The sequence below is a fragment of the Hyaena hyaena genome, unplaced genomic scaffold, assembly GCF_003009895.1.
Source record: "Hyaena hyaena isolate Hyena2069 unplaced genomic scaffold, ASM300989v1 scaffold_662, whole genome shotgun sequence".
In the NCBI taxonomy this organism is placed as follows: domain Eukaryota; kingdom Metazoa; phylum Chordata; class Mammalia; order Carnivora; family Hyaenidae; genus Hyaena; species Hyaena hyaena.
The window spans coordinates 44,496-72,005 of record NW_024081291.1 but is presented as its reverse complement, the minus strand read 5'-3'; the positions used below and the strand labels follow the sequence as shown (position 1 = coordinate 72,005).

The 27,510-nt window shown below is 40.2% G+C and overlaps 1 protein-coding gene across 8 annotated transcripts in view; it reads left to right on the top strand.

The window, feature by feature from the left end:
• The first annotated feature begins 277 nt into the window (after positions 1-277).
• ZNF474 (zinc finger protein 474) overlaps positions 278-27,510 on the top strand; it is a 68,860-nt gene continuing 41,627 nt past the window's right edge. For 3 of the 8 annotated variants that reach the window (XM_039216914.1, XM_039216910.1, XM_039216911.1), the window contains exons 1-4: positions 4,289-4,398; positions 4,676-4,751; positions 6,224-6,341; positions 18,205-18,403. The gene's annotated coding sequence lies outside the window, so the exon portion shown is untranslated. The other 5 variants (XM_039216916.1, XM_039216918.1, XM_039216917.1 and 2 more) reach the window with 5 other exon arrangements.

Sequence of the window (27,510 nt, the reverse complement as noted above, 5' to 3'; positions counted from 1 at the left end):
TCTCTTTCTCTCCCTCTCTCTCTGTCCTTCCCCTGCTCATGGGTGTGCTCTCTCTCTTTCAAAAACATAAATACACTTTAAATGATAATTGATGTAAACCCATCTCTGGAGATGCTTACTCGGGCGCAGGTTGGAATAAGGAGGGGGGTGATCTCTGATCTTTGTCACTGATCAGAGAGCTGATCACCTCTGATCTTAAATTCCTATTTCTACTGAATTTTTAATCTCCTCTCATCCCACTTGCAGTGTCTGGACACTGACTATTTTGCTTTCCTAGATACCACTGACCCAAAGCTGTGTGTAGAGGAGAATTTCCCAAAGGTTTGAAACACAGAAATGGGTGCAACGGGGTAGAGCCCTTCACCATGAATGGTAGGTATCTGTGTTTATAAAAATAGCCTAGACATTTCTATAACCAACAGGCCCTCTTTTCTAAAAGAAGGACCCAAACTCCTCTCCACAGTGCCGCTTTCACCCCCTTTCCTTTTAGATCTTATTACCCCTTCTTTAAAGTTTTACTGGCCCCAAAGCCAAGATTCCTGTGAAGTAGTACCTTTCTCAAACTCACCCCAGACCAGTGCTATCCAATGGAACTTTCTCTGATGGAAAATATCTATAATTTGAGCTGTGCAATATGGTAGCCACATGTGGCTATTGAGTACTTAGAATGAATTAAATGTTACATTTAATTTTGATTAATTTATATTTACATTTACTAGCTACATGCAGCTAGTGATTATTATATTGGATAGCACAGCTCCAGACCATTCACTCTTGACCAAGAGGCCACTTTTTCCGAACTGGACAGACTTCTTAAAATATGTTTCTCAACAAAAATATTTAAAACCAGCAATAGTTAAAAAACAGGAATATAAAAAGCAGGATTTTTTTTCCTTTCCACTTGCTAAGTATCTAGTATGGTATGTGTCCGTTCCATGAAACTTAGCTAAAATAATTTTTTAAATGTGAAAAAAAAACCCTCAATTTAGCCTTCATTATTCTGTTTGCCTCAGCCTCGCTCTCTCAAACACATATTTTAAAATATATGCTTCTACATTTATTCAATGCCATTGTCCAAGTATAAACCGGTAAATCATGATTCTGTGTTCAAGTCCTTGATAAATAACTTCTTAGAGTAGCCAAATAATTTAATAAATCTAAGTCTTGGTTTTAAAATATATGATTTGTGTTCCTAATTTTTCGGATACACTCCAGTTATATATAGGTTTTTCTTTTGTCAATTGCATCTAAGGAGTTTTGGCATTCTGGACAGTGGGAGTATGGGCTTGATCTGGGGCTTAATATTCTTCCCTCTTGAATACTGAATATGGCCCTGCTAATGTACCACCCTGCATCAAATTGTTATTTCTTTTTGTATAAAGAATCAGTTCTGGAGCACTGCAATTCTTTTAAAGGAAGTATTACTTATCCACAGAGTGTAGATTTCATTTCACAATATGTATTTGCCTTCCACATTCCTTCCTTTAAAATGTTTACTACGAACGTTAATCTTAAACAGATGGGTTTTGTTTTTGGTGATTGACTGTGCATGTAATAGATGCTGTGAACCCTCCCCTGCACAAAAAGACTTTTGCTTTTGAGCCAAGGCCTGGCATGGTATTTCCTTTCTGAAATACTCCCTTGTTTCGTTATTTTCTTGTTCTACCTTTACATCTCTCCTGCTTTTTTTGGCACCCGGTCATTCAGGTGTTTCACATGAAAATGTAGCGTTTCTGTTTCTGAAGACACATGTATGCCCAAGCATTTCCTATCGTGACTCCAAATTGCCACCTTTAGGTCTGCTTCCATCCTTGCTGGGGAAGTAATGCCATCGTCTTCTTTCTGTCTTTAAAAAGAGTTCTGCAGAAGGAATCTTTGTTATTAGACTAGTAATTTATTCTCTTTTAATTTATCACATTAAGGGGCGCTTGGGTGGCTCAGTGGGTTAAGTGTCTGACTTCGACTTAGATTATGATCTCATGGTTCGTGAGTTTGAGCCCCACCTTAGGCTCTGCGCTGTCAGCAGAGCCTGCTTTGCATTCTGTGTCTCCCTCTTTCTCTGCCCCTCCCTCGTTTGCACTCTCTCTCTCAAAAATAAATAAACATTAAAAATTTTTTTAAATTTACCACCTGAAGTAAATTATCTACTTTTATCCAGTCAATAGTAGCTTCCAGTCTCAGCACCTTAACTTTTAAACTTTCAACTATAACGGTGCCTCAGACTCTTATTTTGTCACCTGCAATACAGAATCATTGACATGTAAAGTCACAAATACCTTTATTACATACTTTAACTAGAAATGTAACATAAGTGGATGAATTTCAAACGTGGGCTAAAAAGAAAATAACTCACAGCCAAACCATTCTAATGTAATCCTTACTTTATTCCTTTTCACATGCATGTTTTCACAGTTAAAATAATGATGTTGGTACAATTTCATGTCTTACTTCTTAATTAGTTAACATTTTATTAGATGGCTTTTCCGTGTTGTGAGTCTCCTCAGACCCCTTTTTGTTCACAGCCATCGTTTCGATTGGCTACATATTATTATTCAGTGGCTCACCCTATAATTTATTTAAATAATCCCCTCATGGTGAGCATTTGGACTACATCTAATATTTTAGTCTGATAAAGAAGACTCCTAGGAGCACCTTTGTGTTTACAGCCTTTTACATATTTTACATATTTTGTTTAACCTGACAGTGGAATTATTTATCTGTTTATAGATAGCGTATCAATCTGACCAGATCCATGTCTAATAGAGTAAATTTATCCATGTTTATTGTTACTTTACTGAGATAGTTAAATTTTAGAACCCTAACATCAGGCAATGTTAGATTGTTAGATTCAACAACCAGTTAGAATATTGGGAAGAGACAATGTTCTACAATGTGAAATATATTAATTAATTTACTCCAAGGGTCCTTTTGAGTGCTCTGTCATGTACTATTCCTGACATACAAAGAAGGCTGATGATGACCAAGGGAGGCATCATTCCCATCTTGAAGAAGCTTTCATTAGTACAGGTGATAACGGACCAGTCTACAGAGTGGCCGGTACTTTGAATGGGAGATAGATGTCCTATGGAAACACATAAATAGGGCTCATCCCCCAATCCAGTGTCTTGTGGGGCTTCCTAGAAGACGTAACATTTCTATAAATCCTGAAGAGTAAAGAAATAGCAGAAACCTAAGGTGATATAGGGAAGGAGGGTAAATGTACTTCAGTAGAGATAATGGCACATGGAAGATCACTAAGCAAGGAGCCCATGTGGGAGATAAAAAATGAAAAGAAAATAGTGTGCCTGGAGAGGGGATTGTGTGTAGGAATATTTGAACATTTCTTTTGCATTTAACACACATCAGTAATTGGATTTAATCCTTGATTTATCTATTGAGTTGATACTCCAAGCTTTCTTTCCCACGAAAGTATTCCAGTCCTAATATAAGGCAGTGAATTAGAGGTCAGTCAGTTAAACTGCCAGCATCAGATGATATCAGTTAGGTTATTGTAACAGCAGAAGAATTTTAAAAGATATTATTTATGTTTATAATGATCATTTCAAGGCCTATGGAGTGATTTGAGGGAAACTCTCAAGGGAAGTTCTGTTCAAAGAGAACTCACATAATTCTTTTTCTGAAGACTGAAATTCCTCTTGTTTCTTTCCCCTTTGGCTTAAAATATTGAAAACTTTTGTTAATTTGTAAATTTATTAGAGGAAAGGATTTCATATTCTATTCCTTTCAGCTGTAAATACTTTGCAACAAATTATTTTTTTCAAAGAGTTGTGTCCTTAAAGAATGGGTCACAGTACAGTTAAATTTTGACTGTGACTTTTGAGTGAAACAGTCCCTAATCAGGACTTCCCTTTGGAATGTGAAAGCTCAGGTGTGGGTATCAGACTTCTGGAGGACTTGGGAAGCAGGGGTGGAGAGTGAAAAGAAGATATTAACCCCAAAATGATGATGAAATAGTTCCAAATCATACCCTATTCAAATTTTCCAAATCCCAGCCCTATCCAGCATAGGCATTCTAGAGGAAACTAGAACATACCTTGGGAATGTAACTTCTTTTAAACATAAATGTGAGACCTTTTTTGCTGCATGACTAGTTTCTCAATATAATGTGGACCCACAGAGTCATGGTTTCTTTTGTACTGTTAGCTCAGACATTAGGAGGCACACCCCTGTATCTTAAGGAGTCATGAAGAGCGGCACTCGCTGGGCAGGGTAGTGATTAATGCAGTTACTGATGTGGAATGTTGGGGTTTGGAGCTAACGGTCAAGGAAGAATTCTTATGAGCCCACAGGGATGGGACCGTTGTCAGAAAGAGCTGCACTGAGGTCGGGCAGGTGACTGTTTATATACTTTAGAGTTGGGACGAGATTAGGGATAATGTAAGTATCTAAGGAATTTTGCAAGCAAGGTTTCTGTGACCTTGAGGGGGCTAGCTATTGTTTAGAAAAGGTCATTTATTATTGTCTAATAAAACCTTAGTCATGAGACCCTTCAGATGTTTAGTAGTGGGTCATATACTTGGAGGATGATTGCCAACGTATATCTTGGTGCGTAGAGATAAAGGAGGTTTCCAGAGGAATGTCTACATATTAAAGGAGACTTCTTGGATCCTGGAGGTTGGGATAACGTTAAACTAAGACTGCCTTTTGCCTTTAGCAAAGTGTTAACATCAAAACAGCTGAGCTCCTGGAAGAAGGTCACTCTGCCTGTTTCAAGGACTTGTCAATGGGCTGTAAGTAGCAAGGAAATTTTTCTCTTGCCTTTGTTTCCCACATCATTGCTGGCGCCAAAATTAGGTGGAGTAATTTAGCTTCGATTTGGCGACAGCAATCATCATAATTAATATTTTCAGTCCTATCATATGACACTTGCAATCCACTATTTCAGTACTCTGACAGTCATTTGACCATTATGAATATTCTGATTCTCCTCCTTCTGGGTATGTTGTAGTTCTTTTATTCCCTGTCTTCCTTTAGCTTTTGATGATTTCCTTTGGCCAATGAAATGGGAACGAGAGTGGTGTGGGTCTCTAACAGATGGAAGCATTAACCAGTGGAAGATGGGATCAAATGGGCTCAAACCATACAGATTTAGCCATCATTGGGAGATGTGGAATTGTGAGGACTTTTGAATGAAGAATACATTCTCATAATAGTCAAAGCAAGAATGGAAATGGACAATTACCAACCAGGATTTGTCTGGCTATGCTTCCCTTGTTATGTGGAAAAGCCAGCATTCGTCACACTCTTCCAAAGTAGTCCTGAAGGTTCTCAGGAAACTCTTACTGTGTTTTGCAGCCAATTCTTTTGACTTCAATGTGCCATCTCTGATCATCTCTTCTGACCCAGATCACTATGGCAATAAGAATGAACAAAGCAGCAGCTTTTTTGAAAGTACACGTTAGAAATGCTCCTGCCACCATACTGTAATTGCTGAGCCAACGTGCACTGCCTTATGTCAAGGGCAAAGGCAGCTAAACCAAAGCTCTGACTGTAGCAGTTAATACAAATGTCCCTTCTCATTGTTATGGATGCTTCTAGCATTGATATAGAAATGCCACGGAATCCCAAAAATCTCACTTATATTAGTTTGTATTCATTTTTTTCATTATAGTCCTGTCTCATAGTACAAATATGAGGTCATGGTAGCTAGACCAGAGTGACAGACAGAAAGGGGGCTATGCTTTGAATCATCTTTACCTCTTTTCTGGCGCTGATAGTACTCCAAATAAACCAGTGTATCTGAAACAACAATATTTGGGGTGTTTTTTAAATCTCTGTTGTGGCACAATCCCTCTAAGCCAGGTGACCAGTGCATGTGGCAGAGACTGCCTGTCCCCCAGTACATTCTTCATTTCTTTATTTAGTAGCAAGATTTGAGCTTCACCTGGCACATGGTCTTTAAAGGCTTGTATGGATTTTAATTAGGTGGACATCTCTTCCATTTCTTATTTCTCCTTGCAGCTGGTCGGATCAGAGATATGATGTAGTGGGGGAACTCAAGCAGCCACCTCAGACCATGAGGCAGAAACCCCATGATGGCTGGGCAACAAGATACAAGAAACTTGAGTCCTTGACACTGTGAAACTGCTTCTCTGTCTTGCATTATTTTCATGCAGATTGTTAAATGAGACATACAAATAAATTTCTATCTAAGTGTACCTACTTTTCTTTTCTTTCTTTCTTTCTTTTTTTTTTGTTACAGAAGATAAGTTTGTAGCACGACTACTAAAATGAGAAAATTGAGACAGTGAAAAACAAGCTATCACAGATTTGAAGAGAATTGGAAAGATCAGAGTTCACTGGGGTGAAAGATACTTAAGGTAAACCAAAGAAATTAAAAATGCATTGTTGACAAAATTACACACACACACACACACACACACACACACACACACACGTGTTTATTCAGTATTAGTAGAAGCAAGTGTGAGGTTTTTCCAAAAGAAGACACATTAGTTAACTTACTGTAATCCTTCAACCCATATTGTCAGGTTGGAACATCAAAAAATACCTTTGAGAGCCAATGAATTTCAACAGCTAGCATCGCTTTCTGAGTCCACCATGGGAAACAAAACTGAGGCTCTCATTCCACAGCATAGTTTCATTAGAAGAATAAGACAGTAGAAGAAATACTTCAGTATCTTTTGTATCTCTACATTCTCTATTCCCTACTTCTGTGCCAGGTTATAAAAACCAAGTTGCCAGAATCTTCTGAGTAAATTTTCTTTCTGGAAGCACATGAATGTTCTTTACTTCCAGAAAACTTGCAGCCATAGTATTCCCATCCCCCAAGCCCATGGATTCTCTGCAGGCTATAAAAGATGGCATCGGCCTCTGGGCTGATTGATCAAAACCCAGTCCTAAATGGATCACCTTCGTTCATATAATAAATAAGAACTGTTTGGTTGCAATTAACAGTCACCCTGACAAATGGTGACTTAAACCATCATGATATTTTTATCCCAGTAAAATAAGAAGTCTAGAGATAGGAGGTTCCAAAATAACTTCAGCAACATAATGACATCATCAAATTCCTAGATGCCTTCTCTCCTTCTCCGTGGCTGATCTCAGCATTGGCTTCCATTCCTTGTCAATACACAGCCCATGCTCACATGCTTCTTCACTCCTATTCAAAAGCAGGAAGCTGGAGGAAGCACTGGAAGCAGCTTTCTCTTTGTACACCTCTGTCAAAATCAAGGAAGAAAATCCTTGCCAGAAGCCCTCTAATTCCTTGCTACTCAGACTGTGGTCCTCAAGTCATAGCATCATCCCTCAGCTAGCAACTAATTAAAATGCAACGTCCCAAGCCCCATCCTGATGACTGATTCAGATCTATATATTAACGAGATCCTCAGGTGATTTGTGTATACAGTCAAATTTGAGGAGGGCTGCTCTAATGAACTTTTTCTTACCTCTTTTTAGCCAGAGCTTGATGACATGACTTTCCCCAGGTAGAAGGGAAGATGGGATAAGTAATCATTTTTTTTTCTTTTTTCTTTTTTCTTCTTTCTTTCTTTCTTTCTTTTTTTTTTTTTAAGAAATAGGAAAGAGCAAGGGTGCCTGGGTGGCTCAGCTGGTTAAACATCCCACTCTTGATAACAGCTCACGTCAAGATCCCATAGTTGTTGGGTCAGTCCTCAGTTGGGCTCCATGCTGAGTATGGAGGCTGCTTGGGATTCTCTCTCCTTCTTTCTCTGCCCCTCCCCCACTCACACATGTGCTCATGCACTCTCTCTCTCTCCCTCTTTCTATCTCTCTCAAAATAAATAAATATTGAAAAAAGAAATAGGAAAGAGCCAATAAGGTGGGGAATCTTGGGAGGTGTCCCAAGGGAGGGACCATGCCCTATGTCCAGGGACAGGGTACTATAGAAGGCCATGCTCCCCACAGTTCTTTGCTGCTCCCTGAGGCTCTCTGCGATCACACAGCCTGTGAAAGCTGCCTGCAGAATGAAGCACAGGCCTATCAGCAGTATTTTTAACAGCAGGTTGAGACTTTACCCATGTGATTTTGGAAAGGGTTTTTGTTTTTACAATCTCGAGGTCTAAGAGTGCTGTGTAACCCAGGAGAATTCAAAGGAAAAACATTACAGCTTGTATAATTGCAGGGAAGGTAAAAATTGTAAAATACAGGGTTTTTTTCAGTTGGTATGAAATATTTTTTCACTCGAGCAGCTAAAAACAATCTATGTTCATGGACATCTTTTTTTCTGCTTTGCATTGGTTTTCTGACCTTAGCGAAAATTTACCAAGAAGGTTCTTTGTAAAGATGAAGTAACTGCCTTTGAGGATTTGGGTCTCATTTTAAAAATGAAAATTTTGCTATTTTAAGGTCAAGCTATTAATAAGCTAAGCCTTCTTAACTGTCTCATAAAGTAAATTTTTAAAATGTTTTTAATGTATATTTATTGACTTTTAAGAGAGAGAGGGAGCACAAGTGGGGGAAGGAGAGAGAGAGAGAGAGGGAGACTCAGATTCTCAAGCAGGCTCCAGGCTCTGAGCTGTCAGCACAGAGCCCGATATGGGGCTCCAACTCGTGAATGATGAGATTATGACCTGAGCCAAACTCAGATGCAAACCTGAGCCACCCAGGTGCCCCTCATGAAGTAAAATTCTAAAAGATTTTGTAACGACACAAAGTAGGATAAAATGGAATATAGAAAAAATCAGAAAATTAAGGAAAAGTGTGGGAAGACTTCTCCGTTTTGGGGCAAGTACCTTGTAGATGGCAAGCTGAGCCCATTTCAGTTTGACTTCCTGGTGATTATGTGATGATTTACATATGGCAGCATAAAAACAACAGATGTCTTTTTTGTCTCAAAATACCTCTGCATGTTTATTTGAAGGCTCCTACATCATCGTTCATTCCCACTGGTGACAAAGGGCATTTTGAGAATAGTTTCGGGCTACCTTCTGATCTTCTTCCAACCAAATCTTTGTTTAACTCACTGGAAAATGTATGCTCCAAAGGAACTTCTTTTTCCTGCGGCCTTACCTTTGTGATAGGATAGAGTCCACGGAGTCTAACTCCAGACCAAAAGAAATCTTTGCAGGGAAAACCCAGAGTAACCTTCGATAAAGAAATGGCTGTGTGACTTCAGAAATGCTGCCGACACACTTGACAGAGTGTCCTTAAAACAAAAGCGCGAGTGAATCAGTGGTCATATGCAGGCAAGCCACGGGTTGGAGGATGTGTCACTTCTTACAACATTTGGCACGTTTCAAGTGCACATAGTTCTCATCGAATTGGCTGGGAGGTGCCTACAGAGATCTGCTGGCAGACCGCGGTGCCCATGAAAACAACTGTGAGTTTCAATAAAAATCCATGCCGTCGGTGCCAAAGCAAACTTGTGAAAATTGTCCACTTTCAGGCAACCCGTACAAAAACCTTAGGAGGGCTGAAGTCACTATTTACCAGGGTCTCTATAAGAGCCAAGAGAAATGTATCCCTGGTTTATCTGGACACAGATTCTTGCAAATGGTAAAGCCATAGGGAGCCAAATTTGCATTTGGTACCCGGACCGTGGATTTGGCTCAGCCATATCTGGCTGGTGAAAATAGTGGGGCTCCTTGCTCCTCTTTCTCGGAGATGCTAAATGGAGATTTCAAGGATATGGTGAAACTGGCTCTTAAATAAAGAGGATTTGGTGATGAATTGGAAGTTTGGGGGGAGTCCCGTGTTTATTCTTTCAGATAGACTGTGCCCATTGAACTGAAAGGAAAGTAATGTTTTCAACAAAGCCAAAAAAGCAAGTTCAGTTATGAAACTCAGAGGCCTTAAGAAAATATTTTTTTTTCTTTTTGGTATTTGAGTTGCAGATTCTCGTCAAATGTGTGTTGTGTCCAGTCTGCTTAGTGGTAAATCAGAATGTCACCACTTGATCTTGGCAAGGTTACCTGGTAATGAGGATGAAAGGTGTGTGGAACAATTTGTGTCTATCTGAGTCACGGAGTTTTCCTTCCACAGGACAAATGTGTCATCTGTTTTGTCATGCCTCATCTTGAGCAATAGAAGCTGGGGTGGCCATAAAGAGGAATGGAAGGTCACTAGCCTGTAGGGCATGAGACAGTATTTCCACATAGGTATATGTCTGTCCATGCATAGGCTTTCTAGAAGGATGCACAAGAAACTGGTAATAAAGATTGTGGCTAGGTTAGGTCCTGGAGTGGGAGCCTGGTGAGTCAGAGGTGAGAAAAGAATGTATTATTTCATGAATATTCTTTAATTTTTCATATATGTGCCTCTCCTACTCAAGAAAACCTCTACACATTGCCTGTGTTTGTGTGCGTGTGTGTGTATGTGCGTGTGTATACACACATATCTATGTATTGCTCATTGAAAAAAAATGAATGTAGTAGCAAAGGACAGAGCAAACAAAAAGCATATTCTTCTTGGCTCTACGTTAAACTGGATGGGTAATTTCTCCCTCTGAATCTTAGATGACTCTACAAAAATGAAGAGAGATAACGTTTAGACAATAGAGATGGCTAATGCTTGTTAAAGCAGGGATACCACAACTATAGAAAATAAACATTCTCATTTTGAGGCTGATATTGGAAAGACACTTTATCATTAACACTGTGAATCCCAGGCAGTACCTCCCTAGCTGGCAAGTTCAAAACTCAGTGGTTGTGATGGGGCACCTGGGTGGCTCAGTAAGTTAAGCATCCAACATCAGCTCAGGTCATGATCTCATAGTTGGTGGGTCCGAGCCCCGTGTCAGGTTCTATGCTGACAGCTTGGAGCCTGGAGCCTGCTTCAGATGCTGTGTCTCCCTCTCTCTCTCTGCCCCTCCCACACATGCTCTGTATCTCTCTCTCTCTTAAAATAAATAAACATTTAAATTAAAAAAAAATTCAGTGGTTGAGTTTGAGTAACTGCCCTGAGAAGGAGCATTAGGGAAGAGAGGGAGTTGTTGTTTGGAGTGCAGGCTGCGGGGACAGGAGAGTGTAGTGGCTGAAGCCTCACAGGATGTAACAAACAGGTCACATTCAAAGTAGGACTTGGTTACAACGATGTTCACCTGACGGGGATCATCACCCCTCAAGAGCCTCAGTCAGTCTGTAGTTCATCTAAGAGTGAATTTTGGTATGGCTGCCCTTGACCAGTCCAGTTGAACTTGTCTTAAGATCTTCCTATCACCGGGCTTTGGCCTTGAACCTCAGAGCATGCACTTGCCCACGCTTGAACAGCTCCTAGCTGTATTCCTGCCTACTTTCATTCCATTACACCTTTCATGGCAGAAGGCTCATCTCAGCTCTCTGTCCTTGCCCTTCCCATAACTGGCTTTTACACTGCAGAAGTGATTTTACACTCAGTCACACACGATACAGTCTGCCGCCTCGCTGCTTGGGTAGGTGATGTGGGAAAGGCATCAGGCAGGCAGGGGCTTTGTTCACAGTTCCGAGGTGGCTTCCCTTGTTGGCTGCAGAAATATGACTAAATTCCTTAGGCTTTCTCAGCCTGCTGCTTCATGTGTAATGTAATCCCTTAGTTATGCACCATGAGTCTGAAAGAGCCTGTTGACACGGCCTTCTGGAAAGAAAGTATGCTCAGTTTGAACACACAGATTGTCTAGAGCACCAGGCTCAACCTTGGCCCTTCTGACACTTTGCACCAGATGATTCCTTGCTGTGGAGGACTGCACTGTGCTTTGAAGGGTATGTTTAGCCACATGCCTGGTCTCTACCCACTAGATGCCGGTAGCACTCCCACAACCTCATATACGACAACCCAGAATCACTCCAGACATTGCCACATGTCCCTGGGGTGACGGGAGGAATCATCCCCAGTAGAGAAGTACTGATTCAGAGGATGATTTTCCTTCCAAGTTTTATTCTGGGTCATAGAGTCAGACGAGGGTGGGTGTCTGGACAATGTTGTCTTTTCCTGGGGTTCCTTACCATATACCCTCAATCCAGCTTCATTAGGTACCTTGCGAGGGCAGGGGATACATGGTCTGTTGTAGTCTGAAAGCTTACGGCTTGGTCCTAAGGCATAGTCTGCCTCTCCCGTGGTGAGCCTCTGCGAGGCACCCAAAGTTGATCTTGCTGACATCAGCCCCTTCTTCTGTAAAGCTTTCGTGAATTACCACTCCACTCAAATTTCTGTCCTAGCAAAGATCTGCAGGAAATCGGGGAGCGAAGAGAGACAGAAAACTGCATCCTATCATAGCAGAGGGACTACTCAGTAGCACATTGCCTGACACAAAATGTGGCACACTGTAACAAGAGCGACCTCCCTTCTTTCTTTCTGGGTCTGATTATAGTGTTCCCTAATGCCAGCTGCCTGGTTGCTATGTCTCTCCTTATTCATCTCGGGTGGTGACCCACAGCCTCTACATCAGCGACTGTAGGCTGCAAGTAACGAGTGATGCTTTGGGGGTCTTCACTTCTTGACTGGATTGTACTTATATCCATCAAGTCTTAAAGTTAGTCTGAGGAGGGTGTACTGTTTTGGGAATAGGTGGGTGGTTAAAAGGAGAGAATTTCTAACAGACGGGACGGTGACCACGTTAAATACATCAGTATCTCTAAGGGTGTTGGAAAGTGGAAAAACCATTAGATGAATTCATTGGGATGCCACTGAAATTGCTAAGATGCTAAGATGCTTCGGGGAGAGAAAGGGATAGAAACCAGATGATTGGCCAAGAGGGCATAAAATGGAAGGATTGCCAGGAGAAGGGGGCAGTGACTTGGACCACTCTTTATCAAGAAGAGCGTGGCTGCACAGATTATTGTCTTTGAAGACAGAAGACACTGGAGACTGCCCGAAGTCTGAGGGGAAGAGGCCAGTAGAATGGAAGAAATTAAAAATGCTTGAGAGATAAGGCTAATCAGGGAAGCCAACTACTAGGGAAGAAACACCTCTCTCTCTCTCTCTCTCAGATCTGTGGAAAGAATAAGAGGGAGTCCCCTTTATAACTTACTGTTTTCAATTAAGGGATTGAAATGCCCTTCATAAAATGCACATGGAAAGGTAAAATATTAGACTGTTACCAGCCATGAACACTCTAATTTAAACCAGCTTTAGAAATCCGTGGGCAATAAACTGGTGATTAAGTATTTATTAAACATTTATTGCTCGCATGCCAGAAGGCATTGGCCCTCTGCCAGTTCTCTGAAAAGAGAGGCAGAATTATTTCAAAATGTTTATAGTATATTAAGCAGAAACCTTTAAGGATTCATCTGGCCTTAACATCTTGTAACTTTGCATTATCTATAAGCAAGCCACCCACATCATCATTTTCAACAACATGAAAGGTGGGTGCCCAGCTTTGCGGGTAAAAATTTGCTGGGTACCTACTCTGTCCACGTCCTGTGTTTGGCTGAATTTAGTGGGTGTCAAAAAAGAGGAAGAGAAGCAAAATGAAGAGACATGCCAGACAGATTTCAGAGCCAGAATTTGTGAAAAGTTGTCCAGATTCATAGCAAACATTTAAGACCTAGCATCTCGGGCCTCAGCGAGAGGAGGATTTACAACACAGCATATCCAAAATATTTTACTATCGGTGGAGCCCTTAGATAGAATACTGAAAAAAAAAAAAAAATCCCCCATCCATAGGAAGGGAGATCAAAAGAAAGAAAGCCTTCTTTCCACCCTGGAGGTGCTTTTTATTATGCCAAGTATAAAGCAAGAGAGTCCTTGGACAATTTTTTTTTATTGGAGTCTGAGTTTGAAATCTGTGGCACATAAACAAATAAGTTAATGTCCTCAACCTCATCAATTTAAAAAAGTCAGACCAGTTATGTATTTTTGCCTGAAGACAGTTGGCTGAACTAAAGGCTATTTTAAAGCCCACTTCAGCTCCAAGAGGTCTGGTTCCGTGATAAACCGCTCAAGTGCACAGAAAACACCATACCCTCATTGGCCTTCCCAAACAAATCCAGTTTTCTCTTGAACACAGTTGAAGGATGGTTTGCTGTGCCTTTTGTTTTGGAAGTTTAGGGAGGTTTCCATGGTTTCTGTGTCTTCTTGGTCTCTTTTTCTGTGTATCAGCTTGACCACAGATTATCGGAGGCCAACGCTATCAGCTCGTTGGATGTATGTCCCTTAGGCACGCATTCCATGGAGGCGGTATAAATTGGCTGTGGGGGTGACATAATTTTAGATAATTCATTGGCTTCTGGTCCACCAAGGGGCCATCATACATAAACAGAAAGTTTGCGGTATTAAAATTTCCTACTTGGTGGGCATTTAGCAAAAAAAAAAAAAAAAAAAAAAAAGATATACCTATAATGACGTGGAGAGAATAATGATGAAAAACTAGGTGAGTAATACTGTCTGGGGGGCAAAGAGGGCAAAGAGTCCTCAGGGATTTGAGATGTGTTGGGCAAGACTCTGGTGTATCAAATACACCTTTATTTACTTAGTTATTTAGTTAGTTTGTTCGTTTTTTAGTTTTAAAAGTCTGTATTTAAAGCATAACATCCACCCTTTCTTTCTAATTTACCACAGGACACTTTCTGCACATGTTTAAATACAGACCTTTTCAAATTCAATGCAGTCTTATAAAACTCAACTGATGCTGAGTCTTTTCTCGTGACTAAAGGCATATTGTGGAAAGCGACTCTCTCTTTTGAGGTCAGACTATCCCGTATGGGATTCTGGCATCCAGGTCTTGCAGGAGGGTGTGGAAGAGGAGTCATCGAGCCCCAGAAAGACAGACAGGTTCAATTGCAGATTCGCTTTGGATTAGCCTTGTGGCGAGAGGCAAGTCGCTTAAAGCCTCTAAACCCAGTTTCTCACCTGTAAAGCAAGGAAACAAATGCTTTACCTTGTGGGGTTGTTACAGGGTTTGAGATGAGGGGCACGTGCTGTTTTTGAGTTAGGCAGAGAGGCGCAGTCAATAATGACTGGGTAGAAGAGAACAAGACGCGCAGGGGTCCTGTTTTGCCAAACTTGGCGAACATCCTGTTTGAGTTCCTGCTGCTGTCATTAAAAAAAAAAAAAAAAAAAATCTTGCAGGCAGAATGTAGCCCCTGACCAGTTCCAAGAATGAAGTATTCAAAAGCATAGTAGGTAGCTTTCAGAGTAAGACTTGAGCTTTGTATCAACCAGGGGACATCAGGACCATCAGAGATACCATCGAAGCAATATTTCTCCTGCTCCATAAACATCACCATGATTCATTCCTTTAATGAAAACGTCAGGGGCTGGTGCAGGCACAACAGCTGTGATTTTATGAAGGGAACATAAGCCAGAATTCCTTGTGGTGGGGCTGTTGCCACCAGGGGTCAGATCTAGATTATGGGTGGAGCCTGGAGTTATCCTACAGTGACAGAAACGGGATTAGACAGCAAATACCTTGAAATAACTCTCTGTTGTTTAAGGTGAGAAAAGCTCACACAGTACCAAACCACACTAAGCCTATTTAAGTAAGGGCTTCCGTGTCTTTGGGCTGAGGTCCAGTTGAGTGTCTGGAGAGGGAAGAGACAATGACCCCAGTTATCTTGAAGCTTACGCTGGATGTGGGTTGTCCACTCACCTCATGTGAGCACATTCGCTGTTGCCACGAATCAAGGGCTTTTCTCCCCAGTGTTATAAATGGGAATGGGTAAATATTGTGGATTCATCAGCCTCCAAGTATTCTTCAGATGTTTTATGATCGAGCAAACAGACTACATCGCGCTGAGTACATTCTCCCTTTTGTTTTTTTAAGGGTGATTTATGGGAAATGGAATCCATATGTTTCTGCTTCATTTACACTTAAGTCATCACAAGGTTGTGTTGTAAGAGCTATTTGATGTCCAAGATGCCCTCTGAGCTTGTTTTTTTGTTTTTGTTTTTTGTTTTTTTTGTGGTTGTTAAGTATAAGCTTCTTAACGGTGTCGGTCCTTTTAAAAGGCAGAGAAAGAGAGACACAGAGACATGCACAGGCCTGTTTTGCCTATGAAATAGATTTGAACTGTAGGAAGTTCAGTTTAAGCTGAAACTACAAACCCATGAATTTCAAATGGGTCCAGAATTTGCAAGAGAACAAAGACTCCTCCGTGCCCAGTTCCAGAAGCAGCTCTGATAAGTGCAGAAAAGCAGCTGGCAGCTCACCACCCCACCAGGAAGAGAGGGCTTCGAAGGTGCGGTGAGCTTCCGGGCTAACACGTGTGCCCGCGGCCGGAAGCTGTTGTTTGCGGTCCTCCGCAGAGCAGTGTCCCCAGTCGGGATAAAGAACTCTTTGCCCTATTTAAGCACGGCAGTATCTGTTCTCCGTGTTTTCCCGGGGCTGTCCTGCCCTCGGCCAGCGTTTCCTATCTGTTCTCCTGCCATCTGGCCCAAAGAGCTGGCCACTGAACTGGGATACTGTGTGTGCACTGGGGAGGGTGTTTATTTATTGGGCAATTTCTTTAGAAATGTCTCACTGAGCTCACAATAGGGCCGAGAAAACACGGAGTTTGGGTAAAGTACAAAATAGGGTAACTAGGGACCCACAGATAAGTAAACCCACAGATTCGTAAAAAGCCCAGTGTAAAACCAAGTTTTCCTGGGGCATCTGGGTGGCTCAGTTGCGTAAGCCACTGACTCTTGGGTTTGGGCTCAGGTTATGATCTCACAGTTTAGGAGATCGAGCCCAGAGCTGGGCTCTACACTGAGAGTGGAGCCTGCTTGGCATCCTCTGTCTCCCTCTATCTCTCTGCCCTTCCTCCGTGCTCTTTCTCTCTGTCTCAAAATAAGTAAATAAATTTTCAATAAGTAAGTAAAACTAAATTTTCTTTCTCTCACTCTTAGGATAGCTCTTAAGTCCTTTTAGGCATGCTTTATCACTTATCTGTGGCATTTTATGAAAGGTTTCAGAAGAAACACATCCATTCGGAACTATTTTAAGTGATAGTGTGATTGAGATATCATTAAATCTCTGTAGAGTGTGTGTACATATGTATGTATGTGTGTGTATATATATATTTTCATATGTATGTGTATATATATGTATACATATATATTCATCTTTAGAGAATTAGAGATGACAGAATATGGACTTTAATAATCCAGCAGGGTCTTTAGATGCGGTATACAGTCACTTCAACAGAAGTCACAGTTCTGTGAATTACTTATATATCCTAATTCAATTATCTGGGTGTAAGGGACAGTGTTTTAGAATCTTAGAGGTTAGGGTTTTTTCCCCCCAACTCCTAATCTTAAGGAACATTTAACAGACTACTTCCAACATCATTTTCCAGTAACTACCACTGTTAACCTTTGGGTATCTGTTCTTTGAGTTAAGCACATGCCTGTGCACACATATGCACACACGCAGTTTGATGAGATTGTAGTGTTTTTTCTGTTTTGTGGCTTCTCTTTTCAAAAACATACAGTGGCCTTTCCCCATGTTTATAAACTGTTTTACCTCTTGAGCTTTAGTGCATGCAGACTATTTCATCATAGAAATGTACCACAATTAGCTTAACGTCTCAGAGTATTTTTAAATACAGGGCCTAAAAAATAGTTCTTTCAGATACGTTTTAAAATGTTGACTTTAGTTTTTAAAGTTGTTTGCTCTAGGCACACCTGTGTGGCTCAGTGAGTTAAGTGACTAACTTTTGAGTTAGGCTCAGGTTATGATCTCACAGTTTGTGAATTCGAGGCCTGTGTTGGGCTGTGCACTCGCTCACAGCGTGAAGTCTGCTTGGGATTCTCTCTCTCCCTCTCTCTCTTTCTGTCCTCCCCAACTCGTGCTCTTCTCTCTCTCTCTCTCTCATGCTTGCTCTTTCTCTCTCTCAAAAATAAATAAACATTAAAAAAAGAAGTTTGTTCAGCATAACTTAGGACACATTAGAAAATAAACTACCCATAACTTCTACAACTTATATTTCCTTCTACATCTACCCTTTGAGAGCCATGGAAAATACCCGTCTCTGTCTTTAAGAGCCCAGGCCTCCTCACTATACATATGCTTTTTAAAGACCCTAGAAAGTTTCAGTAAGATAGTAAATTTTGTTTCTTCCCTCTTAGGTAAAAAAACAAGTTGTTTCCGCTCCATTCCCACTCTAAGAAGAGCCTTGTGATTTCAATTCATGCGCCTCTCTCCTTGCTGGATGCTTTGTCCATTGGTAAACTTCCTGGACTCAACTTAAAAGAAAGCTGAAATCCATACCTGTTTTACTGTTGGTTTCCAAGGTTCTTCATCACTTGTTGTGGATCTTTCCAGTCCGTTACTAGAGAACTCAGTCCTGTCCCTTTTGTTGACAGGTTGCCAGGATACCTCTAGGCGACGAAGGCTGGGGCTTCTCTTTCAGGCAGCCACACACACTGTCCCAACTCTTGCAAGAGGAAATGTGAATTGTGGCATGCCCAGCTAATTCTGCCTGTTTCCACCAACCCCTTCCCTGAGGGGCTCAGCTGGCCATGCTAAAAGCTGAAGTAGAAGGGTGAAAACAAGTATCACAAGGTGAGGCTCTCTCAGAAGGCATGCTTATTCTCTGTTGTCTAACAAATCAGTCTCCAAACATACCTTTCAGCTAATCATAAATTCTTATTTCAGGTAATCTTCATCTCCATTCTGTCTCACTGTTATGTAGTAAATACTTTCTCATGATCGAAAAGGAATCCAAAATAAAATAATTAATCGTTCGGGGAAAAAAAAACAAGTACTGCTACACAGAAAAACAAATACCATTTTACTTCATAGGATGATGCCAGCAATAATGTGAACTATGGATTATTACATATTTTAGTGGCTAAAAGAGAACCGAATTCCACTTGAAGCAATAATAGTATTTCAGCCTGTAATGATTTAAAAATAATTTTCTTCAAAGAAAGGCAGAAAAAATATGTTTTATGTTAATCCAGGATTATATGTTTCTTAACCAAATTATCCTTGAAAGAAAAAGGGGTGATAAGGGCTATAGTTACTCAACTGACTCGGCAGATATTTTATTGAGATAAAATGTACATGGAGAAATGTAACTGATCTTGAGTTCTTAAATTCAAATTCCTAAAATCAGGGAGTTTGACCAATATATATATAACCATGTAAACCATCGCATTAATCAAGAAACAGGACATTTCTATCACCCAGAAAGTTTCTTCAAACCCTTTCCAGGGAATTATCCTTCTGTGAGCAACCATGTTCTGATAACTTGCACCAGAGAATGATTCGGCTGTCCATGTCCATATGAATAGACTCACACAGTGTATATTCTTGGATCTAACTTCTTTGACTCAGTGGAATGCTTTTGAGATCATTCCATATTGCTATGTGTATCACTAGTTCAATTCTTTTTATAGGCGAGTGTTACTATATTATAGGATTATTCTACATTTGTTTACCTATTCTCCTATTCATTAATGTTTGGCTTATTTCTCGTTTGAGTCTCCTATAACTAAAGCTGCTGTATCCATTCTCATACAAGTCTTTTGGTAGGCATAGGTTTTCCTGTTTCTTAGGCTCAGACCCAGGATAGAAATTGAAGATAGATGTATGTTTAACTTTATAATGGGTATGAAATGATAAGTCGCTGTGGTTATAATTGGCTTTTCCCTGACTAACCAAGTTGAACATTTTTATGCGAGCTTGCTTGAAGACTGGTATCTTGCTTTTATTAAGTTCACATTCTTTGTTCATTCTAGAGATTTCTTTTCTTGTTTATATCATCTTTACCAACATGTAATTCACCTCCAGTAACGTGCACACATTTGAAGTGCACAGTTGGATGAGTTGTTACAAATGATCACATCCATCCAACCACCAGTGATATCAATATAAGAGCACATCCATCGACATTTGCACTGCGTTCTCTGCCCACCCACCTATCCGTGAGCAATCACCAATCCATTTTCTGCCACTTGCAGATCAGCTTTGCCTGTTGTAGGGTTTCATATATGGAATGATTCGGCATATACTCTTCTTTCCTGATTGTTTTTATTCAACAAAGTATTTTTGAGTGGGATCTATGTCATTAGATGCATCAGCAATTAGTTCATTTTTATTGTAGGGTAATATTCCATTGCATGGATATTCCATAATTTGTTTACTTGCTTACCTGCTGATGGACACTTGAGTGGTTGCTTAAAATTTTTCACTATTAAGAGCAAAAGGTGCTGCAAACATTTGTACATATATGTCTTTTGTGAATATATGTTTTCACTTCTCTTGGCTACTTATTTAGGGATAGAATGTCCACGTCAGTAAGTAGGTATAGGCTTAACTTTGTGAGATTCTGCCAAACTGTCCTCCAGAGTGTTTATATATTTCACACACACACCTCCCCCCCACCCCGCCCCCACCACACACACACACAAGCCTATAAGGGAGTTCTGGTATTTCCACATCTTCACCAACACTTAGTATTAGCAACCTTTCTAATTTTAGCCATCTTAGTGTGTGGTATTTCTGATTTTAGTTTGGATTTTGCTTATGACAAACAGCTAATGATGTTGAATTTTATTTCATGAATGAATGGACTATTTATACTTTTCCTGTTGTGCAGAATCTATTCAAAGCTTTTGCTCATTTTTAAAAATTGGGTTGTTTGAAATTTGTTTATAGGTACGTGTATATATGTTATATGTAAATCCATTTCAAATATTTGTCTTATAAATGTTTCTTTCCAATCTATAGCTTGGCTTTTAAAGAGCAGAAGTGTCTAATTGACATGAAGGAAAATTTTTAATTCTTTTTCTTTTAAGTTTAGTGCTGTTTTATGTTTTGTCTAAGAAGTCTTGGTACTTATCGAGATCATAAGGATATTCTCCTATTTATTTTCTTCTAGAAACCTTATAGCTTTCATACTTGTACATGTTATATATGATAGTTTTTATATTTAGTTCTATGACCCGTTTTGATTTAAGTTTCATGTGTGGTGAAACCAAAGAACTGCTATTAACTTTTCCCCAACATGTATCCAACTCTTGGCCATCATTTGTTTAAAAGATTTTCCTCCCGCCATTAAATTGTCTTAGCATCTTTGTCAAAAATCATTTGACTGCATATGTGAACCAGCCATATATTTCTGGGCTCTCTTCTGTTACATGAACTTTTTTTTTATCTGTCTTTATTGGCATTGTTAATTTTTAATAAGCCAGCTCCTCTTGGCTTATAAGTAATGCAACACATATTAAAAACAAATATTCAAGTGGAGCCTTTCCATGACTTATTGCCAATGGAACTATGCACAGGAGTTTGAGTTAGGTTGGGCATTGTTTCCTGCCTGTTGTCCACATTTCTCCCTTGGCAATAATCTGATTTTAAGTGATTCTATAATGAACAAAGCCCCAAGAACATAGAGTCAGAAATGTATTCAAGAATGATAATCCCAGCAAAATAGATAGATATTTTCCAAAGCGTTTATACAGAATGATACGTGACCTTAATTTTACTTCATTCATTCAATAGTTTCTTGAGTGTCTACTACATTCCAGGCCCTGTTTTGGACAAGGAAAGAGGGAAGGAGAATATTTCTGGGTTCATAATTTTTGCAAGGAAACATTTATAATCTCCACTCTATTGCCTGTTTAATATCATATTCCTCATAATTATAGAGGAAAAAAAATCTGCATTGGGTAAAGTAAACATCAGACTAAATGTCTTCATACATCCCTATGAATTGACAGCAAAGTATCAACACTCAAGTGTTTACAAAGGTACATCATTCCCTCAGGTCTTCCAAGTGTCCCATCACTGTCAAAAACTTCCTTTTCCTCTGAGCCTCAGAATATAAACGATCGTTTCTGTCATTTGCATTTTCCAGCTTATTGTAGAATTAGAATTTCATATATGATTTCTAAGAGAAATTTCTCTGCCGACTGGACCTCAATATGGCCAGACGTAATGTCATCTAAATAATTTCCCCAGCTTCTCTGATGAATGAAACATTTTCTAGAATATATGAAAATCTAAAACAAAACGAAACAAAGTGTAAGTGGTGAAGAATGCAAACAGTTCCAGAACACCCTTCCTGAGGAAGCAGGTGGTGATTCCTGTGGAGTCTTAAAAACACACCAGCATTTCCTAAATACCCCAGCATACAAGTGTGGCACAACATATAACATACGGCGTGTTGGCGCAGCAGGGAGGGAGAATGTACGGGAAGCAAGCTTTTGAGAGGTGGAAAGCGATGATGAGCCACAAATAAAATGTCCAGAGTGCAGCGAGGGTGAGAGGTGTTTCGGAGAGAAGATACTATGGGGAGTCTGATGGGAGTCCTTCGCAAGCAAAACTTGGTAGAGTTCTGGCAGTACTGAGTGCTCTTTTGTGAGTTCACACTGATTCATGATGGGTGTTTCACTGTTAAAATAAAATGGAGTCTCATTTGTATGCTCTAATTCAGGAGCCCTCAAACTTTTCCTTTCGAATGCTCAGATAGTAAGTAACTTGGACCTTGGAGGCCATATACTCTGCAGTTGTGGGGCAAACGCAGCCAAAGTTAAACACATAAATGAATAAGCATGACTCTGGTCCAGTAAACCCTTATTTACAAAAGAAGTAGACAGCTGGCCAAATTTGGCTAGTGAGCCGTAGTTTGCTGACCCTTGTCTCATCTTCGGTTCTGAGGAAATACCTTCCAATTTCATATATTGACCTTTAAAGGCCTCTGGCCTTTAAACTGTTGGCTTTGAAACTGTTCTTCCTCTGAGTGCCCAGTATTCTGTGGTTCTCTTCAAAAGAGATATGACTTCCAAGGAGAATTAAACTTTGAAAGTCATCTGCACTCAAAATGCATGTGATCAAGAGAGACCACATATGAATGAGCTCAGCGCAAGAAAGCCAAATTCTCAGGTCCTTCTTCAGCTTTCTGCCTAATCATACGGCCTCCAGTGCCTGATCTAGTCATACATCACTTCTGTCTATCTGTCTATCTCCCTGTCTGTCTCCCTTCTTGAGGGAAGATCCAGGCCATCGATGCTGTTGCTCATTAGTTAATAAATAGTCTTTCCCATGAGGTCCAGTACATAGTCCTTGGCTGGATTCTCATTTCCCTTGGATTTGGTAGGGTTAGACTGCTAAAGCTAGAAAACCAATTCCTAATTCCTTGAGGATTACAAGGAGCAAGGGTTAGAGGGTCAGGTATCCCCAAGATTTGAAAAAATACCACAACACTGGCTATTAGCCCTTCCTTTCCAAAAGTCCTGTTAATAATGTTTTCACCCCTCTATTTAAATACATTGATTCCTGTTTAAACTTTTTAAAAAATTTTAATATAAAATCCAGCTAATCTCAGTCACCTCATTCAACATTCAGTTTTATTTGGTTAGCACCCACTCTGTGCCTAGGACTAGGGATATAACTATGTAGAGAGAAAATGAGTCCCTAATGTCTTGGAGTTTACATCCAAGTGAAGGAGACAAATTCTATACAAGCAAATAAACAAGACAAAAATATAGTAAGTGCTGTGAAAAATATAAAGAACAAAGTCACTGTGGTAGTATCTGTCGAAGACGGTGCAGAGGTGCTTGTGTGCATGCATGTGTATGTGCATGTGTGTCTATGTGTGCATGATGTGTATTCTGTGTGTATGTATATGCATGCATGTGCTCATGTGTATCTCTGCATAAAGGGTATGTGTGTGCATGTGTGTATCAGTATGTGTGTTTGAGAGAGAGAAAAAAATTACTGGAAAAAGCATTGTCAGGAAGGATCTCTTTGTTTTTTGGGTTTTCTTTATTTAAAAAATTTTTATTGTTTATTTATATTTGAGACAGAGAGAGAAAGACAGAGAGAGAGACAGAGGGCGAGTGGTGGAGGTGCAGGGAGAGAGGGAGACACAGAATCCAAAGCAGGCTCCAGGCTCTGAGCAGTTAGCACAGAGCCCAATGTGGGGCTTGAACTAACGAACCAGAAGATCATGACCTGAGCCGAAGTCAAATGCTTAACCTACTGAGCCACCCAGTAGGTTTTTCTTCTTAATGTTTATTTATTTTTGAGAGAGAGAGTGTGCGAGCAAGGTAGTGGCAGAAAAAGGGAAACAGAGGATCCGAAGCAGGCTCTGCACTGACAGCAGAGAGCCTGATGCAGGGCTAGAACACATGAACTGTGAGATCATGACCTGAAACAAAGTCCACACTTAACCAACCTAGCCACCCAAGTGCCCCAGGAAGGATCTCTTTGTTTTGTGTTGTTTTGTTTTGTTTTTGTTTCTGAGAGACAGAGAGACAGTGTGAACAAGGGAGGATCAGAGAGAGAGGGAGACATAGAATCTCAAACAGATTCCAGGCTCTGAGCTAGCTGTCAGCAGAGAGCCCGATGCGGGGCTCGAACCCACGAACCGTGAGATCATGACCTGAGCCGAAGTCGGAGTCTTAAGTGACTGAGCCACCCAGGTGCCCCAGGAAGGATCTCTTTGAACTCACAATATGTAAATAGAGAAAAAATGAGAAGGCTTTGCAAAGAACTGGGAGAAGATTCCAAGCATTGGCAAGAGCACGCGCCAAAAGCCCCTTTTCAGCCCCTCCCCTAACTTACCCTGAAGTGAGAAGAGGTTTGGATCCTTTGAGCACCTGAAAGGTGAGCGTGGATAAAGCCAGCACTGGCAGGAGAGAGTAAAGAAACACCAAGGCAGAGACTTCAAGAAGAACCAGGTCGCAGAGGGTCTTCATGGCTAAGAGTTTGGAATTTGTTTTGAGGTAGTGGAACAACAATGGAACATTCACTGTAGGGAGGTTTAGGATCTGTTCTGTGATTTAAGGGGTTGAATATGACTCTTCTGAAAAAATAGAAGTGTGGGGTGGTTGTTTATCTATTACTGCTGAAGTGGCACATGACCAGTGAGCCACATCCATTTACCTGCCTGGCCGTGAACTAATACCTACCCAGTCAACAAGAGATGTGGAAATGTTCCCATGTGAATTAATATACTCTCACAAAGTGTTATCCAGTATCCAAGGGGTAGAACTTTGATGTGAGACATGTGTGAAGGAATGTAGGAATGGAGATGCATGAAGACACAAAAAGCAGAGACCACAGGAGGTGAGAAAGTGAGCAGAAAGTAGAATAAGATGAGCAGAGTGGGAAAGGATGTTTACTTTTCTGCCGAATCATTAATAGGCGATCATTCAGGGAAGAAAGAGATGCTAAATGTTGTTCTAGTGTCTACTAAGGTAGTGCCTTTTACCCTTCCTCTTGCTCTCTTCTCCCAGACCCCTCATATCCCATGCAAGTCCCCACTAAGATCAAGAACCTAGCTGAATAGCCGGAGTATAAAGGAAAACACCCTCATGATTGGTTCAGCCTGAACTTCCCACCACTGGGACTTCTTCCAAGTCAAGAGATATGATCAAAAGTTATTTTAGTAAAATTACTGTGAAAGGAACAAAGAACAAACTGAGAAGTAATGAGGAATGGAGAAGAAATAAACAATTGGAGATGGAGTCAGAATTCAATTCCCAGCCAATAATTGTCCTTATTAGTACCATCTGACCTGGTTATAGTCCAGCATATTATTACCAAATAAGAGATGTGTCCTGGCGTGGATTCATTGCTAAGTGAAGATCCTGACAATGATTCTCAATATATTCTCTGACCTAGAAAGAATATGTATAGAGAGGTGTGTGTGTGTGTGCGCGCGCGTGAGTGCCTGTGTTCTTGTGTGGGAGCTTTTGGAAGCACAGTACTCAGTGACGTGATAATAACTATAGCTGATAAAACTCCAGCCTCTTGCTAAGCAAGCATATATATTCATTGGAGGCACATAAATACGTATATATAATTTGTGAAAAACTATTTACATTATGGTTCATTTTAAAATCATAAATGTGTAATAAGAAATTAGGGTTTACATTACTTAAATCATTTCATGGCATTTCTCCTCAAAAATACCGAATGGTTGTGAAACATTAGAGTAAGATAAATCTTGGATTGCTTTACCTCCTCAGTTCCAAGTGAACCATCCTATATATGAAACACATGATATTTTGATCAACAAAAATTAAAACCATATTTTCCTCCTCATAGCCTGTTTCCTATGTCAAATACAATGTCAAGTGGAGTTTAATTATTTTAGCTATTACCGTATTTCTGGGAGACAAGAAATCTCCAAATAAGTGATCAACAAAGACTCCTGGGAGAAGCTTATTGATAAATAGCATTGGAATACTGTTTTAGCTAAAATGACTTAATTGGACACTGTCCATTGCTTTCCTAAATAAAATAAGGTCTGTTGTGATTCATCAACAATGTAATTATCTCTAATGTGATGACATCTATTTCAATGTTAATTTTGTAACAACTGGAATTTTATAACTAACCAGAAAGGACCAAGATTTGTAGCCTAAAGTATATATCATTCTTCTGCATGATATATACAGTACAGATTCTAAATCTGTGCATCTTCACATATTGATTACATAGCGTCTTGATATATGTCAACCTGTTCTGTATTTTTATATAAATATGGTATATAAGATCTTAGTATTGGAAAAGTCAGAAAACTAAGTACACAATGGCATGAACAAATAAATGAAAACCAGCATAAAACATTTAGGTGGAAGCTTCTAGAAAAAAACGGGGGTGGGAGGAGGGGGAATAAAGCACTGAGACATTGCCAAAGCTCACTGAAAGCAAATGGGAATCTGGCTAAGTACATCCCAGCTGCACTTGCTTGCCCACCTCGAGATGCAGGGTAACAACATAGTTCTCAAGATAGAGAAAGAGGGAAAACCTTTTTAGATGAAATGCTTAGAAGTCACATGACAAATTGCCTTATCTGTCTTCTAGTGGAATAACCTTTGTGGATGGGACTTCCAGGCATCCAAAGTCAAGAAAGGGAAAAGAGGACAGCGTAAGAGGATGTTCATGATGCCTATGGACACCAATGATGGGGTTCTCTGAAATGTTTTCCTGGGAGCTGGACTAACCACAAACCATCACAGAAAACCCATATAGGGGAGGAGCTCGCCTAGACCTTAGGACTGGGGACCCTACGCTTGATCTATCTGTTCTGTAGGAAGAGAGGGAAATGACATGACTTAAATCATACTATAGTACTAGTGCAGTAGTTTTGTCCCTGAGGGAAAAGCCAAGATCCTCACTGGTATTGTGGAGCCTTTCATGACCTCCAGACTTCTTACTTTGATAAAAAGATGCACCTTTATTTTTTTAAGTGACTGACTGGACTAGGACTTTCTTTAATTTTAGCAATGTAAAATCTTTTTTCTTTAATGTATTAATTTTGGGAAAGACAGCTCTAGCAAGGGAAGGGCAGAGAGAGAAAGCGAGTGAGAAAGAGAATTCCAAGCAGACTCAGCGCTGTCAGTATAGAGCCCGACGTGGGGCTTGAACTCACAAAACAGTGAGACTGTGACCTGAGCTGAAATCCAGAGTCAGACGCTTAACCTACTGAGTGATCCAGGCACCACTGCCATAAAATCTTAACAATACGTAATCAAAGTAAACATATTGTAGAAATTAGCCTATTAACTCATAGGGGGAAGGGTAGGGCTATTTGGAAATAACTCTAATGAATAATGTGGTGGCGGCGGTGGTGGTGGGAACACAAAAATTATGTCACACAGTATCTGTTCTGGAGTCTACTGCCAGAGGCAGCATTCTGCACTGAATGA